This window comes from Anas acuta, chromosome 2 (assembly GCF_963932015.1).
Source record: "Anas acuta chromosome 2, bAnaAcu1.1, whole genome shotgun sequence".
Classification (NCBI taxonomy): Eukaryota; Metazoa; Chordata; class Aves; order Anseriformes; family Anatidae; genus Anas; species Anas acuta.
In genome coordinates, this window is record NC_088980.1 from 112,828,766 (window position 1) to 112,844,597 (window position 15,832).

Consider the following 15,832-nt stretch of genomic DNA (forward strand, 5'->3'; position numbering starts at 1 on the left):
AATATGTATGGGATAGAATATATATTTCCAATGTATATTTCAAATTTATTTTGAAATGCTGACACAAACGCAGGAAAGCATGAGTCTGGAGAATTACAGAGGGCAGATTCCAGCAGTTCTGGCCTTGCAGTGGATGTCAAAAGAGCAGCTTCCCCTATTAGTCATGATAAGAAAATATATCCTGTATTCTTGTCCTGCCTTGCTGCCTCCTTTCTCCTCTGCACAGCAGTCATGCTTCATTTTGAGTAAGTGGGTAGCACAGCACTCCAGAAACTCTGGCAACAACATATTTAAATTGTCATGGACTGTATTCTGCAATGGGCTGAATGTTTTGGCAGTAGTTTAGCAGGGGGAATTATCCTTGGAACAGGTTTGGCTCTCCTTACAGAATCAGGCAGTGGCTCTGCAAAGAAAAGTCCTGGTGAACCTGATGGCCACATTACTGATCTGAACTGAAACCTCCATCTGAGCATATCCTCTACTGATGGGCTGGCATACCTAGCTTCTAGTGATAGCAAAAAAATGAGCAGAGCTTTACAAATGAGCCGAGGATAATCACCATGCCCCTTGCCTGCGGAGTTTCAATAAGAACTGAGTTCCCAGAAATAAGAACTTAATTTCCCAAGTCTTATTTAAACTTACTTCAAAAGCAATTAGTTGTCTAACATCCTGAAATCAAAGGAGACACCTAAATAACTCAAGAATTTTGTTGGGATTTGGCACGTATAGATACATTGGCCCATATTCTCAAACAGCCTCCAATTTCTGATGATGATAATATGGAAAGTCAGATAATTCTCATCTCCTGGAACTATCATTCTGTTTTTAATTATTTATTTGCAGGCACGGAAATACAACTCTTTTGTGGTATTGCCTGTTGGGCTGGAGGTTTGACTACGAGTATAGCTATAGTGAAGACAGAATATACATTGTAAACTCAAACTAGGCAGGAACAAAACAAAAAAAAAATTACCATAACAAATATTTTTTAGTTATTAGGATGTGTTGGTTTTGACTTGCAATAAAGGACATCTTCTGCACTGAAGAGGAGAATTGTCTGGGAGCAAAGCCAGTAGTAGCAGTGGTAGGAGGTAGGAAGAGGAGAACTACAGAGATATGTTTGTTACAAATTGTCCAGAAAGAGGCTGATTTTAATGATTAAGTTAAACAAATAGTACTCACAGCTCTTTGCACCACGGATGCCCTGATACTAATGAGGCTTCATAGAAAGATACACAATAACAGTAGCTATTGCTTTTTACTGTTCCATGGCTTTGTGAGAAGTAAACATAAAAATAACAATAATAAAAAAAGAAAACTCTCAAATCCTCCTCTACCTCTGACCCTATTACCTTTTAAAAATTATCTGTCCACAAAAGCAAGCTTCCTTGAGCATTATGACACACAGAGTATTGTATGGAAGATAAGATTTGTCGCGGCCTGACTCGCTGTGCTTGAGCTGGCGCAGGCTATCTGTCCTTTGCACGCACACATTCGCGCTCTGCTTGTCCTCCAGCTCTCTACATGTTTCAAACAGACAACGACCCAAGAGAGAGGTATAGGTCACGAATATGTCTGTCATCTTTGGGCTGTTCGATGCACCTCGAGGTTAGGAAGCAGGGCTGACACATCAGCAAGACCCTGAAGGCAAAAGTGGCCAGGAATTGCATTGCAGGGCTAGGGTCCTCCCCTCCACAGATGGCGATGGCCTCACATCCCGAGGACAATCTCCTGCCAGCCCTGCCAGTCCCCTGGCTTGCTGCCCCCATGGGCCATGTTTGGATCGTGGATATTGACTGCAAGGCTTTCATTGTCTGAAGACCTTGAAATGACATTGACGTTGACATTGACATTGACGTTGATGTTGACATTGACATTGTGTGTTCGAGCACCAGTATGCCATGAACACTCCTGTGCGGAGGTGGTACATCCCTAGGTTGGTTTAAATCAGTCACACAGTCGATTCTACCAAAACATTCAAAGCCCTTCTCAGTAACTGGAGCTATGCCATGACAAATTTCTGCTTTTGGCATGGAAGAACATCAGCTGTACAGATATACTGAAAAGTTACTGGAAACATTCTGAAAAAGAATCTGTATTTTTCAGTTTCCTTAGTTTTTACATTTGTTTTGAAAGGCCAAGGCTGAACTGGAAGAATTTAATTTAGAAGATTGGGAATTTTACCAAAGTTTGAGGAATTGAAAGCAGAAATAGAGACTGAAACCCTAGATGGGTGATCAGTGCAGGTTGATCTAAAATTGACATGTCAGAATGGAGTTTCTAATATTTTCATCATTTCCATAAGACCTGAAATTTCAATGATTCAACAATGCAATGATTCTCTAATAAGGGCATGGATTTTAATTCATGGAAATGAAGTTTCAAATGCAATTAAAACGCTTATACAGCACCACTAAACTAGATTTTGTATGTTGTCCTCTATTGCTAATGAGTCAGCAGTGCTGCTTCCACTTTCATTGTTGCTAACTCTTGCCAGTTTTAAGCTGGCAAGACTATTAAACTATTGGTTACTATGTCATAATATATAGAGAAGTCCATGGTGCACCTGGATTTATTTTTTTCTCCCTACGCTTGTTTCTAAAAGAAAGAGGAAGAGCTACACAGAAAAGCAACAAGGAAGACCAAGGATGTGGCACAACTTCTGCTCAAGGAGTGACAAATAGGGGTGCTCTGTAGCCAAGAGAAAGGGCAAATTAAGTTCTGAGGGAGACTGGAAAAGTTATTTGAGAGTGATTGTTTGCTCTCTTACAGAAAAAAATAATATAAAAAGAAAGAAATTGGGGTAAAACTTGCAGGATCTAGGTGTCAGACAGAACAGATGCAATAACAAATGTGTTCTTTGTCCGACAAGTATCTAAACTGTGGATCTCATTACCAAAGCATGCTATGGACCCAAAAGGCTAAAAAGGGTTAAAATTGACTAAATATATTAATGGAAGAAAAATCCTCTGGGGCCACTGAACACAGAGATGCCATGGCTGGTCCAGGCGTTCCCTGAGCTGCAGTCACAGAAGCCTGGTAACTATATTAGGAGAATGTCGCTACATTATTGCCTATTTTTATATTCTTCCCAATGTGTGCAAAATTTGTTACTGAAAGAGACAGGATCCTGGGCTAGCTGGACCTTGAATCTGATCCAGTGTATCTGTTCTTGTGATCTTACATTAACCTTCATCAGGAGAGAAAGGGGGGACATTGCTGTACTCAGGACTTTGAAGCCTGTGTGTTCAGTTCCCAGAATTTAGTAAAACAAAATGAAACAAAAAACAAAACCAACCAACCAACCAAACAAACAAACAAAAAAACACCTCACACCTTTAATCTCATGGTTTTTAAATCAAGGTCATGATTTTTGAGGGATTTGGGGTTTCTGAATAATTGAGTGATATTGCATGGTAAGAAAGTACACTGACGTGCCAAAAGAGTCCAGAAGATGGTAGATAATAAACATATTCACAGCTGTTTTCTGATAATCTTGAGGTACAATAGATTGCATCATTCCAATTTGCAGATAAATCTCTGGCAGCATTATGAAACAGTGCTTCTTCCTCAACACTTTTTTTTTTTTTTTTTTTTTTTTTTTGATTTATTAAAAGATACCAAGAACCAACAGAGGCTCCTTGACAGTTTTTATAAATTGTACAGGACCTCCCTCTGCTAAGTGTCCCACTTGTGTCTATGTGTTATCAAGTGTAACTTCATATGAGTTAAATTAAAAAATTCTAATTAAAAGATTAGGAATGTCATTTTCTCTACTGCAGTTCAGAATCCAAGAGAGAATCGATGAATGAAGTTGTTAATGCGAGCTGCAGAATGGTGCTGTATGTAGCTTTATTTTTCCCTCCTCCTCCTTCATTTGAAGCTCTGAAAAATAAGTCATATTCACAGGGGTCAGAAGGGAGAGAGAAAAAGAAGAGATTATTGCTTAAAATTATCAGACTGTATAGGAAGCAGATGTAACCATCCCTTTGATTATCTCCCCTGGCCAGGATGAGATATGGTCTACAGTTCATGGCTCATTCCTCATAACCAGCGAGGCAGAAATGCAATGTAATGAAAATTGATCTATAGAACATATTCGATTAGTGAAATATGAGCAAAGGAATTACTTCTGAAGAAAATGAAAATTAAGAGGGTATGCCAGCACAAGCAGACGGACAGATAGGCATTGTTTTTATTCCTCTGGAAAAGCAGATGGGGTAAGTACTGGATGAATTCACCAAGTGGAGTTTACTGCTTGACCTACATCTTAATCTCACACCATTCAACTATAGAAATAGAAAAATAAAAATAATAATAATAATAAAAAAAATTAATTTTGTTCTTTCACCAGTTATCAGAAGACAGCATTTTGGAAAAGTAGAGAATGGCTTCGCTGCTAAAGAATATTCCATTGCAGCAATATGTGCCTTCAATTCTTTGCTTTTCTTCAACTTCTCTCTGTGTAAGCCAAGGCAAATCACTGATGTCCTCCTGATCCTATGTTTTGTTATTTGTAAAAGGTGGGTAGAATACACTGGAGTTCTGTGAGAATTAATGTAATGCAGGGAGTGCTTCAATTTCCTTGGGCAACAGGTTTACAACAGCCTAAAAATATGTTGGGGAAATAAATGCATTCCCTCTTATCTGAAATGTGGATCTCTTACGTGGTCACTTGTATGTTCTCAGCAAAATAGTAACAAATGATCTTTCCATCTGTGCAGGCTCACTCTTATGGTACAGAAGAAAAATAACTTCTGTTGTTTAGATGAGCAATGAGAGAACACGGAGCAAATCAGTGTAAGCAAACACTCAAAGCTAAAGCCATACAGCATTCAAAAGCATGCATAGGCTGAATTGTGTTCATATAAAACATTTATGGGCTAATTTAAAAAAGGAAATCATAAACAATTGGGTATATTTGTAGAAAAAATCAGTGAGAGGAAAGAAGCTAAATGTTTAAAATAATTTTTTCATTGCCAGTAGCTCAAGCAATTCTTCTGCATTATTTTGCAAGGAAATGCTTAAAGCGTTTGCTGTTCCCTTTGAGTCTACTAAGCCATCTCCAGGGATTTCCCCTTTCCATGGTACCCCCGCCTCAGCACCTAAACATGCTTCCAGATTTTCTCCACATTTGTTTTCTATGACTGTATTTTTCTGACAGATTTTGAAGGGAAAGCAGCACAACAAAATGCGGGAAGTCCCTGCCCTATCTCCCTGGATCCACTCTCACTGCTGCAGAAAGTTGTCCTGCTGTCCCAGCCCATGCTCGTGCTGCCTCTGGGACAGGGCCATGCACTGCAGTGGAAAGTGAGGGCTGCAGAGGAGGAGCATGGCGCACCAGGGCTGCTCCTCCACAGGATGGCCATGGGACAGACCCAGCAGTTCAGGGGGCATGTAGCGACAGGGACACCATCTTCACCCCTTTCTGAGATCTGCTGGCGTTTGCTCATTTTGCTCCTTCGTACCAGAGATCAAAAGTTTTTGTCTTCTCCTATCCCCAAACTGCTGCCAAAAGAGGAGACAAGCAGCAAGCTTGCTTCAAGAGAGCATGTGGGCAAAGCCTCCAGGATGGAAATACTTCACACAGTGTGCAGGCAGGTACAGCTCTCAAAGGGAGCTGCTCTTGCTTTGTGCCAGGGTGAATTTGGTCCAAAGATCTCAGCCTTGGGCTGAGCCTCTCCTTTGTTTTTGTGTTCCTGTCCAACAAAAACCAGCTAGCAGCCAAAGCATTAAAAGGCAGGCTCAACCTCTTCACTTTCATGTTGACTTTTTTCTCCCCTCCCTCAGAAGAAGAGGAACGTCTGCCAATGACACGCAGCGATCAGGCCCATCAGTAGCCGTGGATGGCCGGGCCTGTGGTCTCACAGCCGCTCTGAGCAATAAGATCAGGCACTGTGTGATTTACAGCTGTTGGTGGTGAGATGGGAGTCCTTCCTGATACATAATTTGCTGAGAGAGAATGAAGAGCTAAAAATGCTGCGAAGGAAGGGGTGCCTTCAAAGTGGGCTCCACTCCTGGAGGTGTAAAACTGCACACATTTTCCATTCCTGGACACTGAAGGAGAATCCAGAGGAATACCTTTTGAACAAAAGCACAGACTTGCATTAATCCAACACCTGGCTGAACACAGATAATGAAATCTGGATGAATTCTGTCATCTCCATGCTGTTGAGGTGACAGATGCTTGCTGTTTCGTGTTTCATATGTCCATAGGTCTTGAGCTAACCTTTGTGGAAGCCAGTGGGGGACTTCCCTTTATCTTCAGTCATCCATGAACCAAGCTTGGAGAGACACTGGGGCTGATGTTACCTTGTAGCATCTCACTCTCTGAAACACGTGGCAGGTTGTAATTGCTTCTTGCTGAAACAGTGATGGCTGAAGGCATGCCAGTGTATTAATACACTATATTATTTACAGCCTTGCACGCTGGGCCAAGGTAAACACTCAGTAACTGCGTCACCTCAGCTTGAACTTTTGTCTCTTGCCTTGAAACTTCATTTTCTGTTCTCACAGTACCTGCCACCACTGCTGTGTTTATTCAGTTTGCTGTGTGCCTCGGATTAACCTACAGTTCTGTTTTTTCACAGTCAAGACAGTCTCATTGACAAATGTGAGCTTCCACACCCAGCATTGCTCATTCTCAAAAGAATGACTAGAAGAGAGCTCAGAGGCCAAAAGAAGCAAGGCCAGGCCTATTTTATGATTTGCTTTTATTCAAAGAATTGATTCTTTTCCACTTGAAAAACTATTGTCTGAGAATTTTGCATGAGCTAAAAATAAAAGTAGCAGAACCACCCCCAGTTTCTAAAGAAAAGATGCTCGAGGTAAGCAGACTTCCCTAGCACAAAGCCATACCCACAGTGCAGTGATATGCTCAGCTTTGCCACCACCAGTGGGATGCAGATGGCAACTGGGGACAGTCTGGCTTTCTCAACAAAATCCCCCACATCCATGTTGTGCTTGCGTCACAGTTTCCATTCCATCTTGGATTCCCTCTGTAAAAGATGTCTTTGCAAGTATGCTGCTGGGGATTTATTTAAAAATAGCCCCCCAGGGTGCCCTCTAGTTAGCAGCAGGAACTGTAGGACAAGCTGGCAAGCCACCCACCTAGTAGAAGTTGGTAGCAAAAGTCACTCAGCAGAGCCACGTTTTTTCCCAGGATGTTTGTCAAGGGTTTTCCTGAGCGCTCTGCTTTCACACACACTTGTTCCTTCTGCCTTCACTCTGGTACATAACTGGGGGAGAAAAGTTAAATTTTTACCTTCAAAGATTTTTCTCTCCTTACCTCTCTCCATTACCACTGTCTGTTTGTCACCAAGTAGAAGAAACACCCCTTTGTAGTGTATGACACAGATATATTTTTCCTTTCTATATATACTCTGATGTAGTACATGAAAAGAGAAGCATTCCAAAAGCATCACACTATTAAAAATATACAGAAAAGAAAATTACATTAACAAGATCTTTCAAAAGAAGATATAATCTGTCTGTCAATGTCATGTGCCAAAATTTCCATCTTTTTACCAAAAACTTCACACCTCCTACGAGCTCAGGATGGTACCAGACCCAGAAATGAGCAAGGAAGCCATCCTCTCCACCACAGAAGACTTTGATCTGTACATCATAGACAACAGTCAGGGCTGCATATCAAGGTCTGAAATAATAATCTGAACAAAAAATGGAATGGGTAAAAGTAAAAAATTGGCATTCAGTGAGACAATATCTTCTCTTAAAATCAGGCCCCTTTTTTCCTTGAACTGCATGTCTAGAATTAGTGAAAGTTTTTCACCCACCTTCTTTACCTGTGAAATAGGTTTGGTTCAGATATAACACCCCTTAAAAATTACTCTGTGCTTTCATTTAAGGACATCAGCCTTTCCAGAGCCAGCCTCTTTTACCAGGAATATGAACCAGTAATGAAACAACAACAATAAAATAGAAAAATGAAAATCCTTCTTAGTTTATTAATTGTGTTTTGTTGCATCATTTGAACTGAAAGCTATCACTGTTCAGTAAAAGTGACCTCGAAACCAAAAGGAAAGAGTAGCTCACAGGTCTTTTAAACCCACTTCTTACAAAAGGCAGGCTGGGGAGGCCAGGATAAGCTCTCTTTAAAGAAAAAAAAATAAATCACTCTTGCCAAACTTTATTCTCACTGCCTTTTGTTTCTGTTGGAACAGGTCTGGAAAGTGAATGGCTGCCCAGCAGTAAGGAAAAGCTTTGCAGTGTTTCCTCCTGCTGCTTGTTGGAAATCCCATTTGCATGGTTCAGACTAGAACTGGGGGAGGGGAGGGATGGTTTCCTTTGCTAATTTTCCTCCCTAGGGTGGGTAATGATTTCTCAGCGCTAATACGTCCTGACAGATGCAGTCATACTAGTGCCCACACTCCGCATCTTTGCTGGCCGATCGGGGTCATGGTTTGGAAAGCTGATCTCTTAATCATTTTATCTGACGGATGTCTCCTACTGTAAATCGGCAGTTGTTTGAGGAACCGGTATCGACCTCTTCTGCTTCCATTCATGCAGGAGACAGGCTTTCTGTGAGCTTCATTCAGCCACAGACCAGGGCATATGAGACAGCATAGCTGTTTAAGAATTATACGTCCATAAAACTACATCTGATGTTTTTGGCAGGTTGGTAATTGACAGACAGCAAAGCTCGGCACGGCACAAGCACCACATTGTATTGCACATCACTCCTCTGCAGGACTTTTCTAGTCAGTAGCTAGAAAAAAAGTACTTCTTGTCCTATTCCATCCCACGTTTCATTTTAGTTTGATAACTGGCCTTCCAAAGCAGAACATGTTCACTGACCAAAAGACTTAAAGCAGAAGAAGAGGGAAGACCAGAACTTAAAAGATGGTTTTCTTCGTGTTTATCTCCTTGTCAGTACTGCTTTATTACAGGAGACTTTTCATGAAGTAAGTTTGCACAAGGTGAGATACTCACGGCCTTAAAATTAATTTGCCTGGTAGGTAGCAGAGCCATGATATGACTGGTGTGGTGTGGTGGTGGTGTGGTGGAGCTCCTTTGCTCTCTGGATGCTGGCACAGGACAGGGCCAGGAGCCAAAGTGCCTATTCAGGAGATCTGAAGGCAGAAGTGCCCTGGGGGAGGATGTGCAAGGTAGGTGTAGTCACTGCCTCGATTATCCGGCTGCAGCACAAGTAACGTCAGGAAGATCCACGGAGAAGGAGGAGTTAACAAGACGTGTGGATAAGGCTGGATTTTTATGATATATTAGCCTGAGCAGCTGCACAGTGTACAACGCTACTTGGCATCAGTGGACTTTCATAATAAAAATTAAAATAGTATCTAGTGCAGATAGGAACAGATAAGAGTTTAGATCTGAGCCATAGCACCAAGATTAATGAGGCAGTAGGAGCTCAAAGGCTCAGCCTGGCTGTCGGGTGTACTACTGGTCCATGGACATGTGAAAGTGATGGAAACTGCGACCGAGAACTCAGAGCCAGAAACACACCATTTACATTACTGAAGCAAATTAATACTAGAAAGTGTTTTTCCCTTACAAATAGGCCTCAAGAGATTGATCTAATTAATTAGCTTTTGGCTGTACAAACCCGACCCTTCTGCCTCCAAGTCACCACAGCAGAGATCTGACGGAGGGCAGAGGACAAAATAAATAGAGCTGCGCCAGGGGAGCAGGGCTGGGAGTACACAGCGAGCCTGGGATTTGGGCTGAGTGCATCCTCTGGGACCGGTAATGATGGGGTGCAGGTGGCGACCAGGCTCCCTGGGGAGTACTCGGGGGAATGAGACCTTAAACAAGTCAGAAGAGCAGCTGATACAGCAAGCTCTCCTTCAATAAAAGTCACCCTTTAAATCATACAAGTGGCCAAAAGCATTCCTCCTGTAGGTCTGCAAGAAACACAGAAATCTTTGCGTTGTGTAGTTAGAATAGCAGGTTGGCTGAGAAAATGACTAAAATAGTCAAAAGTGAACATCTGCCCTTTGTTACAACAGCTTTGCCAGTTATTCCTCATTCTGTGGGGAGACAGGGTCTGATGTGACAAAATATTGGTCTGTGCAGGGTGACCGCATTATTCTTACTAAAAATACACTGGAAGCACGTCTCAAGTGGCTGTAGAGAGGACAGAAACATCAAGCGTTGGGCTGTTTGGCTAAATTCAATTTCATGTGAGGTCTGAAGGGGAAAAACGTGGCTTTTCTGCTCACCTTACCCACAGAAAGCCCCAGCAGGGTTACTGCATGCCTGGCTATGGGCATCATAAAACAGCAATATTTGACCCCACAGACAACTGAAAATCTCTTAAACTTTGTGTTAAAGGCAAGGATGAACGAACATCTTTTACTTAATTTTATGTATCACGAAAGATTATTGACCAGCAAAGGGTCACACAAAGTGGGGCACATACATTGTGGCGTCGTGATAACGTTTATTAATTTTGGCAACAGAGGAAAATCCACTCATATATATTGCTAAGAAATTTAAATATTTTTATGAGTACTACCGAAATCAGTTATTTTTAGTAGAGATTTCACCATTTTTGTCTCATTGTTTGACTAAGCATAGGTGAGAGCAGTACGATCTACATTTCTTGGAGCTCTTACTCCACTAATGAACTAGAAATTTCCTTAATATTGCCTTCCCATCCTATTAATCAAGCTTTGCTTATTGTTACTAATTACAAAAAGCTTCTTTATTGCTTCCAGGAGCTACTGGGGGCACAGTCCCTAATTCATCAACAGGTTTTATGGCCATTTCTGCTAGGAACCATCATGCAAGGATATAGCACAGGGGAAAGGATGAGGAATGTGTCAAAGGACTAGGTGAACGGTGCAATGGGGTTTAGCTCTTGGGGCTATGAAGCATGCTGGCTTCTGGATACACAGGCAGAGCCAGGAGGCATGTGGATAAACCGGGCACGAGGAGCGCAGGCATTGCTGACTGAACCAATTTCTGGAAGCCGTGAATTTGAATTCAAGGGAGATTAATTGGGGTTTCTTTCTGAGCTAAGAGGGGAGAAATGTCAGCAGAGCAGATGTCTAACGGAGCTGGCCAGGGAGCTGCACTGTGATCTTTGGCTGAGCTTTGCACCGCGCAGCAGCAGCAGCGCGTGGCCTCCTGTGCAGAGGAGCCACAGCAGCCAGGAGCCCACTGACTCAGGCACCGCTTAGCCGGACTCGCTTACTCACCAGCTGCTGGCCACTGGGGTGGATAAGTCACGTTAAAAGTCCTGATGGGTGCCGGAGCAAAATAGGCAGCTTTAGCAAGTGTGGAGTGACAGCTTAACCAGTGCTAACGCTGCTGTTAGCAGAGAGGAATAACGCTGTCAGCACGTTCCCTCTTGGCTGCTAACTTCTCCAGCACCGTCCGGCCCCCTGAAATCCCCACCTCGCTCCAGCAGCACTGCCTCTGTGCACCCTGAAGAGCCCAACATTGAGCTGAACGGTCCCCTGGGAGTTAGGAAAGCTCCCCAGCAACATTTCCCTGGATTATGGGGTCGTTTGTTCTCTGTAAGGCTGATGCAGCAGAGGAAGCATTAGAGCATGTCAGGACATGGGCTTAGCAGTCTGTGTGCACCTGCCCTGCTTTCTCACACCACTTCTGCAGTCAAACAACCCAAACTTAAAGCACTCAAAATGACCAAAATTAATGCATTCTCTCTGTTGTACTCTGCATTTTGTCCCTCTGCCTCAGTTTCTATCCTGTAGTTCTCATAAATAGGCACCAACAGAGAAGACCACACCTGACACCAACTCAGTCTCATTAACTCTCTTCCTCCTTAAAGCCAAAATGAACCTGGGACACAAGAGGCATGTAGGTGGCCCTGCTGCCCCCCTCATGTGCACACACCCCTCTCCCCTTTTCCTGCCCAGTTCTGATGTCAGCAAAGTTCTGGACTGATTGCACTTATCCAAATGCAGTTTATTAATAAATAGAGAGCAAGTAATTATGAAGTTTCTTGTTTTAGAATGAGTTAATGCTGTGTTAACATAGCACATGTGTTCCTGTGGATCTCTCCCTTCAGCTCTCACAATATTTCTCTGAAAAGGCAATTTTCTTTCTTACAACCATTTTTTTTCAGCTGAAAAAAAATAAATCCATAAAATAACTAAAAATCCACTTTTTTTTTTTTTTTTTTGAATGATAAAACTGTGTACAAAATTGGAAAAACAGAGTAAGTGTATGGGCATTTAAATGGATTTTAATGGTTACTTACCATGACAAATATTTTAAAGGGGTGTTGTGGCTCTTTGTAATCATCTGGTTTGGTGCATTTTAAAAGTTCAAATGCAAGTACTTGAAAGAGAAAAAACCCTCTCATATATATCTATATTTTTTCCTGTAACGTCATAACTGTGATGAAGCCAGACGGGTTTTCTTCTGCATGTGCAGGTGCTGGTTGGCTGGGAACCCCAGCTGCCATGTGCTAAGAAGTGCCGTGGTTTATAAACCTACACAGAGGCACCCTATAAATGTTAATTCATCACTGCGTTAGAACAGGCATTTAAGACAAGAGATCAGTGAACAAAGGGCTTTTTCACATTTGCACCTATGCTCTTTTGTACCAGTTTCGTGCTGTAAGTGACTCCAAGCTTGGACAAGTTTATATTCTCATGGCTGCAGCCAGCTGCAAAAATTTGTAGGCTTTCTAAAGCTCCTCTCCTTCCTAATTGCTTAATCTTGATGCTCTTGTGAAGCTGTAATTTTTCCAACTTGCCAGACACCAGCATTTTCAAGGCTAGACAAGAGGTAAACGTCTCATGCAGAAAACAAAGACACTCTTGAAGGAGAAAAACTTCAAAGCCATCAAAGCCAAGGCCTTCGCTGCACCACATAAATATCAAAAAGCATGGGGTAAAACAATTCATCTTTTCTTTTTTGGCGGTCACAGTTCATGTTTTGTGAGCCTCACTGAACCTCAGCATTCAGCTAAATGCCACCTCTCTGGGAAGGACTTGTCCCGCATCGGGGTAATTCCCTCCTCCCCTTCACAAGCCAGGTGGTGGGATGGGAAGAAGAGGGTCTCTCTCAGACCCTTGGGTAATGATCTGAAGCCCTGAAGTGTTAGTCCTGATTATAACCATTGGCACAGCACAGCACTGCAGGACAGGGAAGGCCACAGAGCCTGCTGGGGGTGGAAAATCGTGACTCAGTGCCAAGTTTCCCAAAGCCAGGGAGGAGACCGTCCTCCCACAGAGCTCATCGGGGTGCACTTCAGACAGGTATTTCACCTCAAGTCCAAGACATGAGCATGCAGTGCCTCCTGGTCCCCCAGGGGTGAGGAGACTGCTCCTACCCCACCACTGTCCCACCGGGGAGAAGAGCAGGACAAAATGCAGAACATGTGCATTGACCAGGGCCTGGAGGAGGACACAGTGCAGCTGGGATGGATCACTGCTTGGACATTGGTAAAAAAAAAAACAACTTGTTAGATGAGGAGCATGAAGGAGAAGAGGAAATACAGCAATGGCAGCAAGAAGGATGCTTGTTGGCCATAAATTAAAAGCCAGCAGCAGGGGTTTAGATATGACTATGGCCAAGGACAATATTTTAACCATCCCTTAGTCATGAATTAACTGTTTACCCATAAAAACTCAGGGAAACGCTTCAAAATCGTTCCAAAATGATTTTTATTTTTTTCCTGGTTTCACTCACCATTGCTCTTTAGTTTCCCTGTAGGAACACAGGGCGAACCAAGGCACCAAGGTTTCATACCAAGTCATACAGTAGCTGGGACTGTGGGGTGGAATGAGACGATGGCTGAAAATCATGCAGCATGCCGGGGACTTGGCTCACATCGCACTAGGATTATTGTCTCTACACGCAGTGAAAAGGGCTGTTCAAAATCTGAAGCCTAATGCCATGCCAAAAGTCTGTGCTCGTCGGGTATTTTGTTTGTCATGAAAAATGTGACACCACTCTCCCATTCTTTCTATTAATTCCTATGGGAAAACCCTTATCTGCAACAAGTAAACCCCAGCCTTTTCAGTTTATTGCATATTTATTTTTCTCAAATTCTTCTAGTTTTACAACTTCACTACTTAATTTCTGCTTTACTGGTAGAAAAAACCAGCAGACAGCTGTCAGTGGGAACACTGCGTGCTTTTTTAAAAGGCAGATGTGCCAGTGACTACTGTTAAGAAATGCATGTTCATGTCTCTGCATTTTCTGTTGTCATTTGAATGGTGTTTTTTGTTTGTTTGTTTGTTTTTCCATGCACTCCCTCTAACTTAGATGGTTTGTATTTTTTTAAAACAACTCATGTTTTCTACCATTTCACATCTGTGGGATGTTAATTTGTAAATTCTTTAGAAATGAAAGGAAAAGTTGAAACTGTCTCCATATTCTACCACTTAACAAATTATTAAAATGGCCTTTATCCATGTTTCCAAAAATTTGAGCTTTGTTTTTCAGATCAGTGGATGATGTATCAGTGTTATCCGTAGGTTCGTGCCAATGTTCTTCTATGAGGACTGGATTTATATTGATTAATTGTTCAAAGTGTTACTGTGCTACAGATAAACAAGTATAAATAATGTTAACAGCATATAAGTAATGTTAATTTCAACTAGGATAGACAGTTTAACCCCTGTAGATAGACACAACAATTAATATAAAGAAGACTTACATCTTCAATATGTCCTTGCCTTGGTTTCCAAAACACTTACTTACCCTTCTTTGGCTTGAAGGTATATCTGTTCTTGCAGCTGTGAAAGATTTGCAAGCAAATAAAGTCACAACCATGAGAGAGATTACCTCTTGCATGATATATCGCACCACCCCTATTTAACAACAGATCTTCATGGGTTTCAGGTTTTATGAGATTTTAGACCTTACCTGACTGTGTGACTTCAGGCAGCTAATATAAAGTGAACAGCATCAGAGGGAGAGAGGTATCTTTAATTTTCAGTGTGATTTCATTTATGAACAGTGCCAACTTTCTGTTGAACACACGTGCTTCCAGAGCAAAAATCTTGCAGCTTTATCGGGGAAAGAAATCACACTTACAATCGATGTTGGATTTTAAAGAATACTTTACATTTCTTTTAGGACTGCATTGTATGAGAAATCTTCAAAAACCTGTCTACTCTACTGAAAATACCTCCTATACCTGCATTATTTATGATAATGTAACCAGAAACAGAACATGTTTATAATAAGGTGGAGTCCCTTTAATAAAATGAAAGGATTGTGTTCTCCAGCGCTGCTCATGTTAATAATTTCCAAATGGAATTTGCATAACAATCTTTCTTTTCAAACTGCTGGTCCAACAAACCGAGCTGCAACACTTCTGTTTAAGCTTTGTTCTGCAAGTATTCTGGGATGGTAATTTAGTTGTCAGTTTTGGGGCTCCATGAGCATAATTAGGTTTATGTAGCTAAAGACACGTCCACACGCTTCTGTGGTAAATTAGATGAAGGGAAGTGCTGGATTTGGATGTGTTTGACAAAATTCAGACCAGAAATTTTAGAGTAACTAAAATGTACTGTAGACATACAGTACATTGAAAATATTTTTCTCTGGAGTTACAGCTATGGTATCACTGAACGGTAATGAAATGCATCCATAGGCCATAGGGAATGAATATTTTCATTGCTACTGTGCCCTTCAAGAAAAGTCCTTTCTTGATCAGAAATGCTGCACTATTGCTGCTTCAGTCAAATGAGGCTATGGGGCAAGCACATATGGCTGATATTCTAGATAGCTACTGTCTATTTGGATCTTAACATTAAATTGGCCCGAAGCCCATAAGTTATGCCTCCTGACACATTGTGTTAACAGGTGAACATCCTTCTTCTTTTTATATTTCCCTCATGTTTTTTCCTTCTTAGCCTGGAGC

The 15,832-nt window shown here is 41.9% G+C and overlaps 1 long non-coding RNA gene across 1 annotated transcript; it reads right to left on the minus strand.

The window, feature by feature from the left end:
- Positions 1 to 12,185: 12,185 nt before the first annotated feature.
- On the minus strand, positions 12,186 to 14,683 carry LOC137851803 (uncharacterized). Its single transcript, XR_011093486.1, has 3 exons — positions 14,621 to 14,683; positions 13,648 to 13,728; positions 12,186 to 13,386 (listed from the first exon to the last, which is right to left on the minus strand). It is a non-coding gene; the product is annotated as an uncharacterized lncRNA (long non-coding RNA).
- Positions 14,684 to 15,832: the final 1,149 nt, after the last annotated feature.